This window comes from Podarcis pityusensis (genome assembly GCF_964106645.2).
Source record: "Podarcis pityusensis genome assembly, chromosome: 2".
Taxonomy (NCBI): domain Eukaryota; kingdom Metazoa; phylum Chordata; class Lepidosauria; order Squamata; family Lacertidae; genus Podarcis; species Podarcis pityusensis.
Window position 1 is genome coordinate 116,961,941 of NC_138029.1, and position 14,501 is coordinate 116,976,441.

Consider the following 14,501-nt stretch of genomic DNA (forward strand, 5'->3'; position numbering starts at 1 on the left):
TGTTCGAATAAATTTTGAGAGACAGCTTTCTAAACAAAATCCACTTATTACAGAAGACAACGAAAGGGTATAGCAAGGGGAAGTTTTTGGGTTTCTCTAAAGACCATCGGACTATTGTGTACACAATTTCAAGGTAACATTACACTTTATTTCCACTTTTTCTCACATGGGAATCGAACTCATAACCTTCAGATAAACCACCTCACGCTCTACCGACTGAGTTAAGACAGCTCAGGGATTAGTGTACACGGGGACACAGATGGCGGCGTGTGAACATCCCTAGAGAAGGGTGCAAAAAACTTGCTCCCTGCTGCTCCAGAGCTAGGAATGGACTAGATCTCATCCGGCTAATCCATTTGCCCCGACAGCTAAGAGCAGAACCTCCAGGATCAGAAGCAGCGGGCTGCAAATTCGAGGGCAGAGGAAGCAGCAGGGCGGTCTCGCAGCCCTCGCCTTGCAAGGGGGCGCATCCAGCCTCGCAGCCTCCCAGGGCCCAACCCACAGCCAGCGAGCTCGGATGCTCAGAGAGGCAGGAAACGGGGCCAGCCAGGGGGACTCGAGATCGGCTGCACTTTCCTGTCCCCCGCCGAGGAGAGCGGAGGAGCAGCGGCCCGTGGCCTGGCGAGTTTCCCCGGAGAGGAGCCGGATTCCGGTGCAGGGACGGAGCGAGGAGTCCGAGGTGCGGGAGGCGGGGGGGAGGGGGAGGAGAGCACGTACGCCTCGCCTGGCAGGATCAGGCCCCGAGTCCAGCCAGAGGCTGCAGGGCGCCCCCCAACCGGGCAGGAAGGGGAAGGGGCGCAGCTGAGGGGCAGGGCATCTGCAGGAGGGCACAGGGGCAAACATCTCTGGCTCAGGCTGGCACGGACCCTGCCGGAGACCCTGGGGAGCTGCTCCCTTCAGTCCTGAGCTCAAGGGGCAGAATGAGGGGTCCAAGGCAGCTGCTGCTTCGCGATGGACGATGCATATAGTCGTCCCATGATCAGCGGCGTCGTTGGGGCTTTTGCCTCCCGGGGCGGTCACTGAGTCTGCCGCCCCTCACCAGGGAGCCCCGTCCTCCCTCCGCCCCGACTGTCCTTCCCTCTCGCCTGCTTCTGCCTCCCTGCGGGGGCTGCAAGGGCGATGAGTGGGTTCCGGGGGCCGCAGCACAGGCACAAGCTCACGCTCTCCCACCGGCGGACAGGGAAGGGGAGGCAGGGGGGAATGGAAGAGCAGTGCAACAGGGAGGTGTCCCTCTCACCCTGCAGCCCCCTGACACCCTTTGCAGGCCACTACTCCTGCCCCCGCCTTCCTCTGCCAGTGCCATTGATAAACCTATCGCCTTCCTTGGTGAATTGGTCTGATCGCCTTTGAAAGCTCTCTTTGCCACCACCATCACCGCATCTTGTGGCAATGATGTCCATCCAATTCATTTAGCAAGGAAATGGTTTCTTTTGTCTTCCCCAAATCAAGGTACACTGTGCCTACACATGGAGGTTCTGTTGATCTGTCAAGGCTAATAAAACAGCTAATAGAGCTATTCCCTGGAGAATGCATAGGATATTTTCCCAAGCTGTCAAAGCTAGTGACCTCTTGTGTCTGCGTGTAAATAAGTGAGAGAGCCTTAACCCTGTTTTGTTAAACGTTTTATCTTCCTCCTTCTTCAGTAACACAGCTGAGTTTTCAGATGAATGCTGAGGGTTGAAGTGAGTGCCAGTTTTGAGAATGCAGGGGAAAGGAGGATTCTTAAGAAGTGTGGCATATGGAAATGAATTAATGATAATAAATACATTGAAGACAGTATTGTAGAAGACTGAGGAAGGCGAGATTGAAATTAGCTATTCATGTTCAGATTATTACTCCTTTCATTTCTATACTGCTTCATATTTTTAAGGGAAAGAATCTCAAAGCAATTAAAGTGAAATCTCATTGCAGTTTGTGTCCATAGGATGTTGAGAACATTAAATCTGTAGATTCAGGAGTTCTCTCCTCCTGATAGTCTCAGATTTGATTGTTCTTTCCTATAGAGCAGGAGGAACGAATCATTTATGGGTTTAAAGCTGCATTGCTTCTGGAGGCCACATTCCAGTGAACTCTGTGGCCAATGTATGCACATGCATGCGCACACAGAAAAGAGATGCAGACCATAAAGTCACATGCACACACGCCAGAGGTGCTGCCCACACTCACCAGACATGCCATCTAGCATACATACAAGTCTTGCAAACACAAACAACATGTTTAGACCTTCCAACCCCAGTGCTGGGCTGGAGGAGAAATAAGAGCACAAGAAGACCCTGCTGAATTAGCAAGGAGATCTGTGGAAAAAAGACCCTTCAGATTGTTCTTTAGAAATCCTCTTTAAAGAGCAGCCAGAGGGATCATGTATTTCCAGATCACGGCTTTTACCCCATTTCAGCACTGTGCTGGTTTGTGCTGAAATTGGAGTTGAAAAGATCTCTCTAAGGGCCCCTTAGGCATCTTTCTCTCCAGGACAGACAGAGATCTTCATCCAGTGATCAGATCAGGAGATGGAAAAGGCAGGGACTAGCAGGACACACCCTGAGGCTTGGCAAGCCATATGCAGCCAATGGACTGCAAGTTAGAGTGTCTTCAGTCAAGAGAGTTTGTGGCCATCAAATTTAAAATATTTTGGAGTGAGTTCTTTGATTTTGTTGGTCAGTATTCCTTTAGTCAGTTTCTTAGGCTGTGCAGATCCCATACATTTAAAGCACGTGGCTTCCCCCAGAGAACCACAGGACCTGTAGTTTATTGCTAAAGTTCTCAACACCCCTAACAAACTGCAGCTCGCAGGATTTCTTGGGTGAAGCCATGTACAGTGGTGCCTCGCAAGATGAAATTAATCCGTTCTGCGAGTCTCTTCGTCTTGCGGTTTTTTCGTCTTGCCAAGCATGGCTATTAGCGGCTTAGCGGCTTTAGGAAAAAGGAAACAAACTCGCAAGAACTCGCAAGACGTTTTCGTCTTGAGAAGCAAGCCCATAGGGAAATTCGTCTTGCGAAGCACCTCAAAAAACGAAAAACTCTTTCGTCTAGCGAGTTTTTCGTCTAGCGAGTTTTTCGTCTTGTGAGGCATTCGTCTTGCGGGGCACCACTGTACTTTCAATGTTAGGTGGGTCTGTTGCAGCCTTAATCATATACAAAGACCTGTTGCTGCCTTTCCAACATGCTAGAAGCTGCAGCCAGGATCAGCATTCCCTGTCCACTGAACATGCTCAGTCCTCTCACTGGGTTGTTTTTGGATTTCCTTCCACTGCCTTGGTTCCCCCCCCCCCCCAAATATTATTTGTACTTCCATAAACCTTGATGTTTTCCCCAGTCTTTGGATAACTTCCCCTCGTCCCTGGGTGGAGCCGTTTGGGTGACATAATGATTGTCATTCACATCCTGAACATCAGAAATAGAAAGAGTAATAATATATTTCAAAAACTGGCTAATGGTTAAAATTCAAAGGGAGAGACTAGAGTGCAAAGGAAAGAAACCTCCTGCCGGCCAAGTTGGGACCATCAGGGATCTTCTGCCTCGGGCAGATTTATGTCAAATTAAGCAGGAGGCAGAGGAGGGGCAGCCGCAGCAGCACTGGGATGCCCAGAAGCAGGATTTCCTGAAGACGATGCAGCCCCCTCGTTCAGGGTGGGAAACCCCACAGGCTCCCAGTTCTCACCACTCTGGGGATGGTGTCCTCTCCTTCAGGGGAGCTGCAGATGCCAGTCGGTGGCCCAGTGGGAGAGCAGGGGGACAGACCAGACCCTGCTCCCAGACACTGAGGGGCTTCTGGAAAAGGTAAGTACCCTCCTCTCACCTGGGTTTCCAGCACCTGGAGGTCACAGGTCCAGTGCCTCTAGACATGGAGGTTCTGTTTAGCTATGGTGGTGAATATTCCTCCTCCCTGCACTTTCTCTCTAATCCACTTTAAAAAGGCTTTCTGGACCAAAACTTACATGGGAGGTTTGCGATCATATCTCCTGCTATTCTTACTTTACTTAAACAACTGCAGGGGACTCTGAATTTTATCAGAGCAGAAGCTGTGTCAGAAGAGGGGTCCTTCCACCAAACCCCGTTTTCCTCCTCTAAATTGCCTCCATTTCCAAAATGCTCTTTTCTCCCCACTGAGGTAAAAATCTTGGCACGTCTTGCAGACTCAGCAATCCCATGTTTAGTCGCATTAAATAAGACTGGCCCATCTTGCAAGGTTGTTGCAAGATTTATTAAGATAATGGCCAGATTCAGATGACTGAATCACAGCCTGAAAAGCCGGGTTAAAAATAGGAACAGTTTTTAATGCATTGCTGCAGCAAAGTTACAATAAAACCTAAGTTGACCCAAGTTTAAAACCAAAAACTCTAGCCACCACCGCAGTCTCCTGGCCCCCACAACCAGAATGCATCACTCCAGGAACGACCCCCACCCAACCTTTAGTGAGAGAGGGCAAAAGAAAAGGACTCTGCATGGGTAGTTGCACAAATTTACCAGCTGTGGTCCTGTACTGACAGCAAGGCTAACAAACAGGGGAGCTGGGAATGTGCTGGTCCCGTATCTCCCTGCATCTGCCTCCTGACCTAATTGTCCCAGCTTATCTCATGATTGGGCCAGCCCTGATGGGGAACTGTGATGAAACCAGGCAGTCTCTTATAAGCCATAACTAGCAAACTTTCCATTTTGCCCAAACCAGGAAACTACAGCTGCCAGCTTTGGAACAAGCTGAGAGATTAATCTAACTTCAAACTGTGCTTGCTCAAAACAGGAAACTCTGGTTGATCAGTGGCTTCGTGCTTTGACTGATCCCACTGATAGCAGTAAAAATAGGAAGCCCTGTTGCGTTCAAAGGGGTTGTTTGGACAGAGTCTCTGATCAGCATGCCTAGCAGGACAGGCTTAAAAAGGTAAAGGGACCCCTGACCATTAGGTCCAGTCGTGACCGACTCTTGGGATGAGGCGCTCATCTCGCCTTATTGGCCGAGGGAGCCGGTGTACACCTTCCGGGTCATGTGGCCAGCATGAGTAAGCAGCTTCTTGCGAACCAGAGCAGTGCATGGGAACGCCCTTTATCTTCCTGCCGGAGCTGTACCTATTTATCTATTTGCACTTTGATGTCCTTTCGAACTGCTAGGTTGGCAGGAGCAGGGACCGAGCAACGGGAGCTCACCCTGTCGCGGGGATTCGAACCGCCAACCTTCTGATCGGCAAGTCCTAGGCTCTGTGGTTTAACCCACAGCGCCACCCGAGTCCCAGGACGGGCTTAGGAAGCAATTATTATTATTATTATTATTATTATTTGCATCCTGCCTATCTGACTGGGTTGCCTCTGCCCATCTGGGTAGCTTCCAACAAAATAAAAACCATCAAAAATTTCCTTGTAAAAGGCTGCCTTCGGAAGTCTTCCATTTTGTAGAAATGGCCTTCGGTTTTAAAGAATTGCCGTCTTTAAGGAATCACTTGGTGTAAACATGTATGTCGTCCTCTACGTCCAAACACACACAGACAAACATAGTGGGAGCAAGCAGTGCTCTAAAGTGCTTATCTTGCAAACTTGCCATCTAGGTTGTTTACTCCTGACCAAAGTTCCTGTTTCCCAAAAGGAGAGGAGGGGGAGCAGTGGAGGAAACGGATGGGTTTGAAGCCTCTTTCCACCAGCCGCCTCTCTCCCCTGAGGAACAAGAGCAAAGGGTGTTTGCAGGGCAGGAGGACAGAGGAGGCGGCAGCGAGGGCAGAGGGAGCAGTGGGCGGATCCACCGCCTCTCCCAGGGGGTCCTGATGCAAGCAAGGGGCTTCTTTCTTCTCCATGCAAGGGCCACCCATGTATTCAGAGCAGTTCTTTGCAGATTAACTCTTAACTTCCAAGGGATCTACTCTCAGGCCACTAATGTGCATACCATGCCAGCCTTAGGAAGGGAGGTGGGACAGGCAGGTGAAAGGAATTGCCAAAGGTGTTTCAAAATGGGTGGGGGCTCTTGGGGAAGGGGGTGCCCAATTGGGGCTTCTTCAGGGGGAGCAGAATGTCTTGGGCAGGAGAATCCCTGCAGGGGCTCTGAGACTCCCTTGGCTTCTTCTTCCCTCCCTCCCAGGAAGCTGCAACTGGCTCTGGATTCTGCGCTCCTCAGGAAGCTGAACCTGCAAACCTAGCTGAGACAGAACCTGCAACCCTGGCCAGGATGGAAGGAGGAAGATGGATGGGTGACCTGGTCAGGCTGTCTCCCGCATCCCTCCCCACAACCTCTGAGCATTCCCTCCCAGGACCCTTGGAGAAATCTGGTGAGTTCCAGGGGAGAGGAGATGGGGACAGGGATAGATGGATAGATGGATGGTGCAGGGAGAAAGGTGAAAAGATGGAGAGGAGACAAATGGAAGGAGGTTCCTGAACGTAAGAAGGAAGGGGTGAGCTTTTCTTCCTCCAGGCTTTTAAAGCAGCTTTTCTTCCTCCAGGCTTTTAAATCTTAGATGTTATTTCCCCAGCAGGAATATTGATGATAATGATGTGGCACACCAATCCTGAAAAACGGGTGAAGGGGAATGGAAATGCTTCCCATAATTATTTATAATTAATCTATTACCCTTATTTTTTATAGACAGGGTCAGAGTGATACATTCCACCAGCATCAAAATAAATGCATGCAGCTTCCCAGTTTGGTGGACTTAAGGGACAAAGGACCCGTTATCATGATACATAATTCCTGTGGCTGGAGGCTCTACACTTAGGATTGGACATATAAAGTCCAAGAGCGTCTGGTATTAGAAGCAAATTGTGTAAACTTGCCAATCTTACAGACTGGGGTTGTTTGTGAGAGTGAGTGAGTGGGATAATAATTTCTAGCACCCCTGTAATTTTCTCCGTTCCTAAGCTTCTATGGGTGGGACGCGGGTGGTGGTGGGACGCGGGTGGCGCTGTTGGTAAAACCTCAGCGATTAGGGCTTGCTGATCGCATGGTCGGCGGTTCGAATCCCCGCGGCGGGGTGAGCTCCCGTCTTTCGGTCCCAGCTCCTGCCCACCTAGCAGTTCGAAAGCAGCCCTAAGTGCCAGTAGATAAATAGGTACCGCTTTATAGCGGGAAGGGAAATGGCATTTCCGTGTGCTGCGCTGGTGCCGGCTCGCCACGGCAGCTTTGTCACGCTGGCCACCTGACCCGGAAGTGTCTCCGGACAGCGCTGGCCCCCGGCCTCTTAAGTGAGATGGGCGCACAACCCTAGAGTCGGACACGACTAGCCCGTACGGGCAGAGTTACCTTTACCTTTACCTTTAAGCTTCTATGGAGATACTGTGGTACAACCTTGGTACAAATTTCAAAATAAGTACACCAAGCCAACAAAGAGACTCAGAGGTTTATAGTGGCACCAGGTAAAGGTAAAGGGACCCCTGACCATTAGGTCCAGTTGTGACTGACTCTGGGGTTGTGGCGCTCATCTCGCTTTACTGCCTGAGGGGGCCGGCGTACAGCTTCCGGGTCATGTGGCCAGCATGACTAAGCCACTTCTGGTGAACCAGAGCAGCGCACAGAAACGCCGTTTACCTTCCCGCCGGAGCGGTACCTATTTATCTACTTGCACTTTGACATGCTTTCAAACTGCTAGGTTGGCAGGAGCAGGGACCGAGCAACGGGAGCTCACCCTGTCACGGGGATTCGAACTGCCAACCTTCTGATCGGCAAGCCGTGGCTCTGTGGTTTAGACCACAGCGCCACCCGCGTCCCTTTAAGTTCCTTTAGAGAGATCCTTTAACTCCAATCTCAGCAGGAATCAGCACAGTGCTGAGATGGGATAGGAGTCCTGATTTGGAGATAAATGATCCCTCTGGCTGCTCTTTAAAGAGGGTTTCTAAAGAACAATCAGAAGGGTCTTTTTTCATGGATCTCATTGCTAATTCAGCAGGGTCTTCTTGTGCTCTTATTTTTCCCCACCCCAGCACTGGGGATGGAAGGTCTAAACATGCTGGTTCATAGCTGTCAACTTTCAGATTTGAAAATAAGGGACCAGCAGCCTCACCTGTCCCCACGCCCCTGTGGCAAAACGTATCCTACTCAAAATTCCACTTTGTCAGACTGCAGCCCACAAAACATTTATCAGCTTTTAAGGGCTGCAAAGATGAATCAACAGAAGCATAGTTCATCTATGGAATCCATCCTACAGGAGACAGTGACAGCCAGCAACTTGGATAGCTTGAAAAAAAGGATAAGACTGACGTCTCTGCTCTGCCCTCGCGGTCCTAGGCAATAATGCTTCTTGATACTATTTTCTGGAAAGCACAGGAAGGCAGAGAAGACTCTTGTGCTCCAATCCTGCTTGCCGGTTTCCCACAGGCATCTGGTTGGCCTCTGTGAGAAGAGGATGCTGGACTAGGTGGGCCTTTGCCTGATCCAGCAGGCTCTTCTTAGGTTCCAATATATTGCAATATTTTTACAGTTACATGTAGCACTTAACTTATTTCACAATGGAGACACTGTTACTTGAGCCTGAGATCATTTCCTCACTTGAAAAGGAAAAATACAGAGATGTGTCTAATAAGCCAATTCCACCATAGATTTGTATTATAAAATGATGGTGCTTTATTAAGTGTGAATGCAGTGATCATGTGTTGCTCTTGCCATTATCTCATCTGCTTTCCAAAAAATTTGGAACATACAGAGGACAGAGGAGAATGGAGACTGTGTGAAAATGAGAGAAGATGCAGATTGGGATTGACAGGTGTTCAATTACCTTTTTGTCTTTCCTGAAAGTCTAACAGGATTCTCTTTCCTCCCAGACTCCCAAACAGGTGAGGAAGATGAAGGTCAGACTTCTATGGAGCCACATGTGAATTTATTGGGAAGACGAAAGAAACTGAGGATACAACAACAAACTCACAAAGGAGAGATACTATTTGAATGTATGAAGTGTGGAACGAGCTTTAGTCATAGTCAAGCACTTAGAATACATCAACGAACTCACACGGGTGAGAAACCATTTAAATGTATGGAGTGCGGTAAGAGCTTCAATCAAAGTGGACATCTTAGAATACATCAACGAACTCACATGGGTGAGAAACCATTTAAATGTATGGAGTGCGGTAAGAGCTTCAATCAAAGTGGACATCTTAGAATACATCAACGAACTCACACGGGTGAGAAACCATTTAAATGTATGGAGTGCGGTAAGAGCTTCAGTCAAAGTGGATATCTTAGAATACATCAACGAACTCACACGGGTGAGAAATCATTTAAATGTATGGAGTGCGGTAAGAGCTTCAGTCAAAGTGAGGAACTTAGAAGACACCAACAAACTCACACAGGGGAGAAACCATTTAATTGTATGGAGTGCGGTAAGAGCTTCAGTCAAAGTGGACATCTTAGAATACATCAACGAACTCACACGGGGGAGAAACCATTTAAATGTATGGAGTGCGGTAAGAGCTTCAGTCAAAGTGGATATCTTAGAATACATCAACGAACTCACACGGGTGAGAAATCATTTAAATGTATGGAGTGCGGTAAGAGCTTCAGTCAAAGTGAGGAACTTAGAAGACACCAACAAACTCACACAGGGGAGAAACCATTTAATTGTATGGAGTGCGGTAAGAGCTTCAGTGAAAGTGGATATCTTAGAATACATCAACGAACTCACACAGGGGAGAAACCATTTAAATGTATTGAATGTAGAAAGATCTTCAGTGAAAGTGGGAAACTTAGAATACATCAACGAACTCACACGGGGGAGAAACCATTTAAATGTATGGAGTGCGGTAAGAGCTTCAGTATGAATGGAGAACTTACAATACATCAACGAACTCACACGGGTGAGAAACCATTTAAATGTATGGAGTGCGGTAAGAGCTTCAGTCAAAGTGGACATCTTAGAATACATCAACGAACTCACACGGGGGAGAAACCATTTAAATGTATGGAGTGTGGTAAGAGCTTCAGTGAAAGTGGGAAACTTAGAATACATCAACGAACTCACACGGGGGAGAAACCATTTAAATGTATGGAGTGCGGTAAGAGCTTCAGTCAAAGTTGGATATCTTAGAATACATCAACGAACTCACACGGGTGAGAAACCATTTAAATGTATGGAGTGCGCTAAGAGCTTCAATCAAAGTGGACATCTTAGAAGACACCAACGAACTCACACAGGGGAGAAACCATTTAATTGTATGGAGTGCGGTAAGAGCTTCAGTCAAAGTGGACATCTTAGAATACATCAACGAACTCACACGGGGGAGAAACCATTTAAATGTATGGAGTGCGGTAAGAGCTTCAGTCAAAGTGGATATCTTAGAATACATCAACGAACTCACACGGGTGAGAAATCATTTAAATGTATGGAGTGCGGTAAGAGCTTCAGTCAAAGTGAGGAACTTAGAAGACACCAACAAACTCACACAGGGGAGAAACCATTTAATTGTATGGAGTGCGGTAAGAGCTTCAGTGAAAGTGGATATCTTAGAATACATCAACGAACTCACACAGGGGAGAAACCATTTAAATGTATTGAATGTAGAAAGATCTTCAGTGAAAGTGGGAAACTTAGAATACATCAACGAACTCACACGGGGGAGAAACCATTTAAATGTATGGAGTGCGGTAAGAGCTTCAGTATGAATGGAGAACTTACAATACATCAACGAACTCACACGGGTGAGAAACCATTTAAATGTATGGAGTGCGGTAAGAGCTTCAGTCAAAGTGGACATCTTAGAATACATCAACGAACTCACACGGGGGAGAAACCATTTAAATGTATGGAGTGTGGTAAGAGCTTCAGTGAAAGTGGGAAACTTAGAATACATCAACGAACTCACACGGGGGAGAAACCATTTAAATGTATGGAGTGCGGTAAGAGCTTCAGTCAAAGTTGGATATCTTAGAATACATCAACGAACTCACACGGGTGAGAAACCATTTAAATGTATGGAGTGCGCTAAGAGCTTCAGTCAAAGTGAGGAACTTAGAAGACACCAACGAACTCACACAGGGGAGAAACCATTTAATTGTATGGAGTGCGGTAAGAGCTTCAGTGAAAGTGGATATCTTAGAATACATCAACGAACTCACACGGGGGAGAAACCATTTAAATGTATTGAATGTAGAAAGATCTTCAGTGAAAGTGGGAAACTTAGAATACATCAACGAACTCACACGGGGGAGAAACCATTTAAATGTATGGAGTGCGGTAAGAGCTTCAGTCAAAGTGGACATCTTAGAATACATCAACGAACTCACACGGGTGAGAAACCATTTAAATGTATGGAGTGCGGTAAGAGCTTCAGTCAAAGTGGACATCTTAGAATACATCAACGAACTCACACGGGGGAGAAACCATTTAAATGTATGGAGTGCGGTAAGAGCTTCAGTGAAAGTGGGAAACTTAGAATACACCAACGAACTCACACAGGGGAGAAACCATTTAATTGTATGGAGTGCGGTAAGAGCTTCAGTACGAATGGAGAACTTACAATACATCAACGAACTCACACGGGTGAGAAACCATTTAAATGTATGGAGTGCGGTAAGAGCTTCAGTCAAAGTGGACATCAATGCCTATACCAGAAAATGTTGGCTGGAATTAATTAGTGTGGCAAAAGCAAAAGATCAGACACTATTCTGGAAACTGGTAGCTTCTGGCACCCATAAATCTTTTCCCCCCTTAACCTCACAAAGATTGGTCTCATTCTTCCAATCTTTATACGAGGACGCTGAACCTCCACTATGGAATTATAATATAGAACAACTGGCTAAATGGCCTCCAGTTTCAATAACTGAAGTGAAATCATATATAAACCAACTGAAAACGGTCAAAGTCCCAGGCTCAGATGGCATTACACCAGAAGTGATAAAAGCACAGGTGGATTGGTGGGCACCTTTCTTAGCCAACCTCTTCACTTACATAGATGACACTGGCCGCATCCCAAGGGAATGGGGAACAGCCATAATAGTCCCAATCTATAAAAAGGGCAACAGAGGGAACCCAGCAAATTATAGGCCGATTAGCTTATTAAGTGTGATTAGTAAACTCTACTCAAAGCACCTCCTTAATAAGTTTACAGAATGGCCAGAGAATGAAGATATTCTGGCAATAGAACAAGCGGGCTTCAGACCCGGAAGGTCCATGATAGATCATTGTCTAACGTTACAACATCTCATCGACAAATACAAATCAGGAGGGCAGGCCTCACTATACGTGGCCTTCGTCTACCTAAAAGCAGCATTTGATACAGTCTCCAGAACCAGACTCTGGGACAGACTACAGGGTACCAATATAGATAGAAGGCTCCTGCTCCTAATTCAGGCACTGCACGCAAACATGGCTCTTAGAGTCAGGTGCTGCCGCCTAGGACACCTAACGGACCCAATAAAAACCTTCAAAGGAGTCAGGCAAGGGCGCCTATTGGCCCCTCTACTATTTGATTTCTATCTAAATAACTTAGTATCTGCACTCAATGACTCAGAACTCCACCCCCCCCCCGAAGCTTGCAAATCGGCATATTTCGGTCCTGCTATATGCCGATGATGCGGTAATTCTATCTAGAACCCCCATTGGACTCAAAAGAGCACTAAGAAAGCTCGCAGCATACTGCGAATCTGAACGTCTCAAAATCAACTATCAAAAGACCAAGATACTCGCTTTTGGGGGAAAACCAAAGCTTAGAAGCTGGGAACTCCAAGGCCATAAATTAGAACAAGTCACAAACTACAAGTATCTAGGAATGGTGGTACAGGCCTCAGGAACCAACAAATTACACATAAACTCCACCGGGAGTTCAGTGGAAAAAAACGCAAATTGTATCCTTAAATTCTTCAGAGCACAAGGGGGCTTCTTTGTCCCTGCAGCTCTAAAATTATACAAGGCCAAAACTTTGGCACAACTCCTCTATGGTTCCTTTTTGGACCCGCCTTCCTCTGCTTTCTCCCCACTTGAGAGAGTTCAATCCAGACTTCTTAGAGCTCTCTTCCAGGTCCCCAGATGTGTCTCAAACACATGGGTTAGATTGGAAACGGGGATGATGAGAGTGGAGGCTAGCATCTGCCTAACATCAATTTACAAATGGCTGACATTGAACCTGGATGACCTGGATGGTCGCCAGATTCTGTCTACAGATCTGTAGGCGCAGACCATCGCCCAACTCAAAATAGTCCAGCATGAAAAGCCCCAAACACGGTTCCATGGGTGATTCTGAGTCAACTCCCTGGGACAGTTTATTGTTGTACATTGTTTCTAGATTTCGTGTTGTATATTGTTTTAACTGTCTGTTTTAACCATATTTGCACAGCAGTTTTTAACGTTGTGAGTGTCCTCTATTTAAGAGGCTTCTACTCTGTAGCCTCTTATAGTTGTCTTATCTGCAAGTCTTTGTCGGTTTTTAGCTCTCATCTGTTTTAATTATTACTTTTTAATCCATCCATTATCTGTGTTTAATCTTGTATTTTATTCGGATGTTTTATGCCTGTTTCCTTGTCCTCATTTGCCCTAACAATTACACTGGGCAACAATTTTTTACTTTTTATAATGTTGTCTAGATTTCTACAACTGATTTAGGGTGTTTTTGCACTGCTGAATCAGGAAATGGCATCTGTTTCCCTCCATCAGGTCAGGTTTTTGTGCTATGTTGATTTGAAAAAAATCAGATCTTGTGACAAAATCAATTACATTTTTGTGGCATTATCAGCTGATTTTTGTCAACACATATCATCCTAAATATGTTTTTAAGAGATAAAAATGTTTTTCCAACAACATATATTGATTACCTGATAGAAACATCGATTGCTGTAAACTGAATGGTGGGCATTGATAAAGGTAAAAAGGTAAAGGTACCCCTGCCCGTACGGGCCAGTCTTGACAGACTCTAGGGTTGTGTGCTTGTGGGAGCCAGGAAGTCATGGTAAAGGCTTGTAGTGCCACCTGGTGCCTTGCTGACCTCGGCTGACCAGCACTCTGAGCTTTACAATGTATTGGAATGCATGACCTCATATGGAGTTATGTCCCCCCCCCCCTGGGCAGTGTAACCCTATATCGTTTGTGGGTGGGTAAAAGCCTTGACCGGATGTAGGTAACGTGAGACATTGGAATGCAGCCATGCGGCTGGAGAGAACAAAGGATAATAAAAATCGGAGGAGAGAGAGGAAGGAGCTTTTTACCCTCCGTCCATGGAAATATTGCCTTTGTGTGTGTTTTTCTTTGCCTTGCACCCCAAAATGACGGCTGGTTTCCGTCAATTGGTTACCACAAGTGGTGCCTTCTCTGAGGCAGAATAAAAGGATACGGCTGAGGTTTTTAAAAGAGAAAAAAGAAGCAACTTGAAGCAAACAGTCTGAGGCAGACTAAGAGGATTTTAAAAGAAACTGTGAGAGGATTTTCGATCCAAGCAGTGCATATCATCGGCTCACTACGTCCGGCAAGGATTGCAAGCGCTAATCATCTTAAAAAGATCCCGGTGAGTTCGATCCCTTCTATTATATTGATTTTTGAAAAATGGGCAGCTCTTTGACTACTCCCCAACAGAAATTTTTAAAAGACTTAAAATTTCTCCTCTCCTCCAACAAA

At 46.6% G+C, this 14,501-nt stretch overlaps 1 protein-coding gene across 1 annotated transcript in view; it reads left to right on the forward strand.

Moving 5' to 3' along the window:
- The first annotated feature begins 546 nt into the window (after positions 1-546).
- The window catches only part of LOC308469507 (uncharacterized protein), a 43,673-nt gene continuing 29,718 nt past the window's right edge, over positions 547-14,501 (forward strand). Inside the window, exon 1 of the mRNA XM_080992071.1 lies at positions 547-679. The gene's annotated coding sequence lies outside the window, so the exon portion shown is untranslated. The remainder of the gene's footprint in view (positions 680-14,501) is intronic.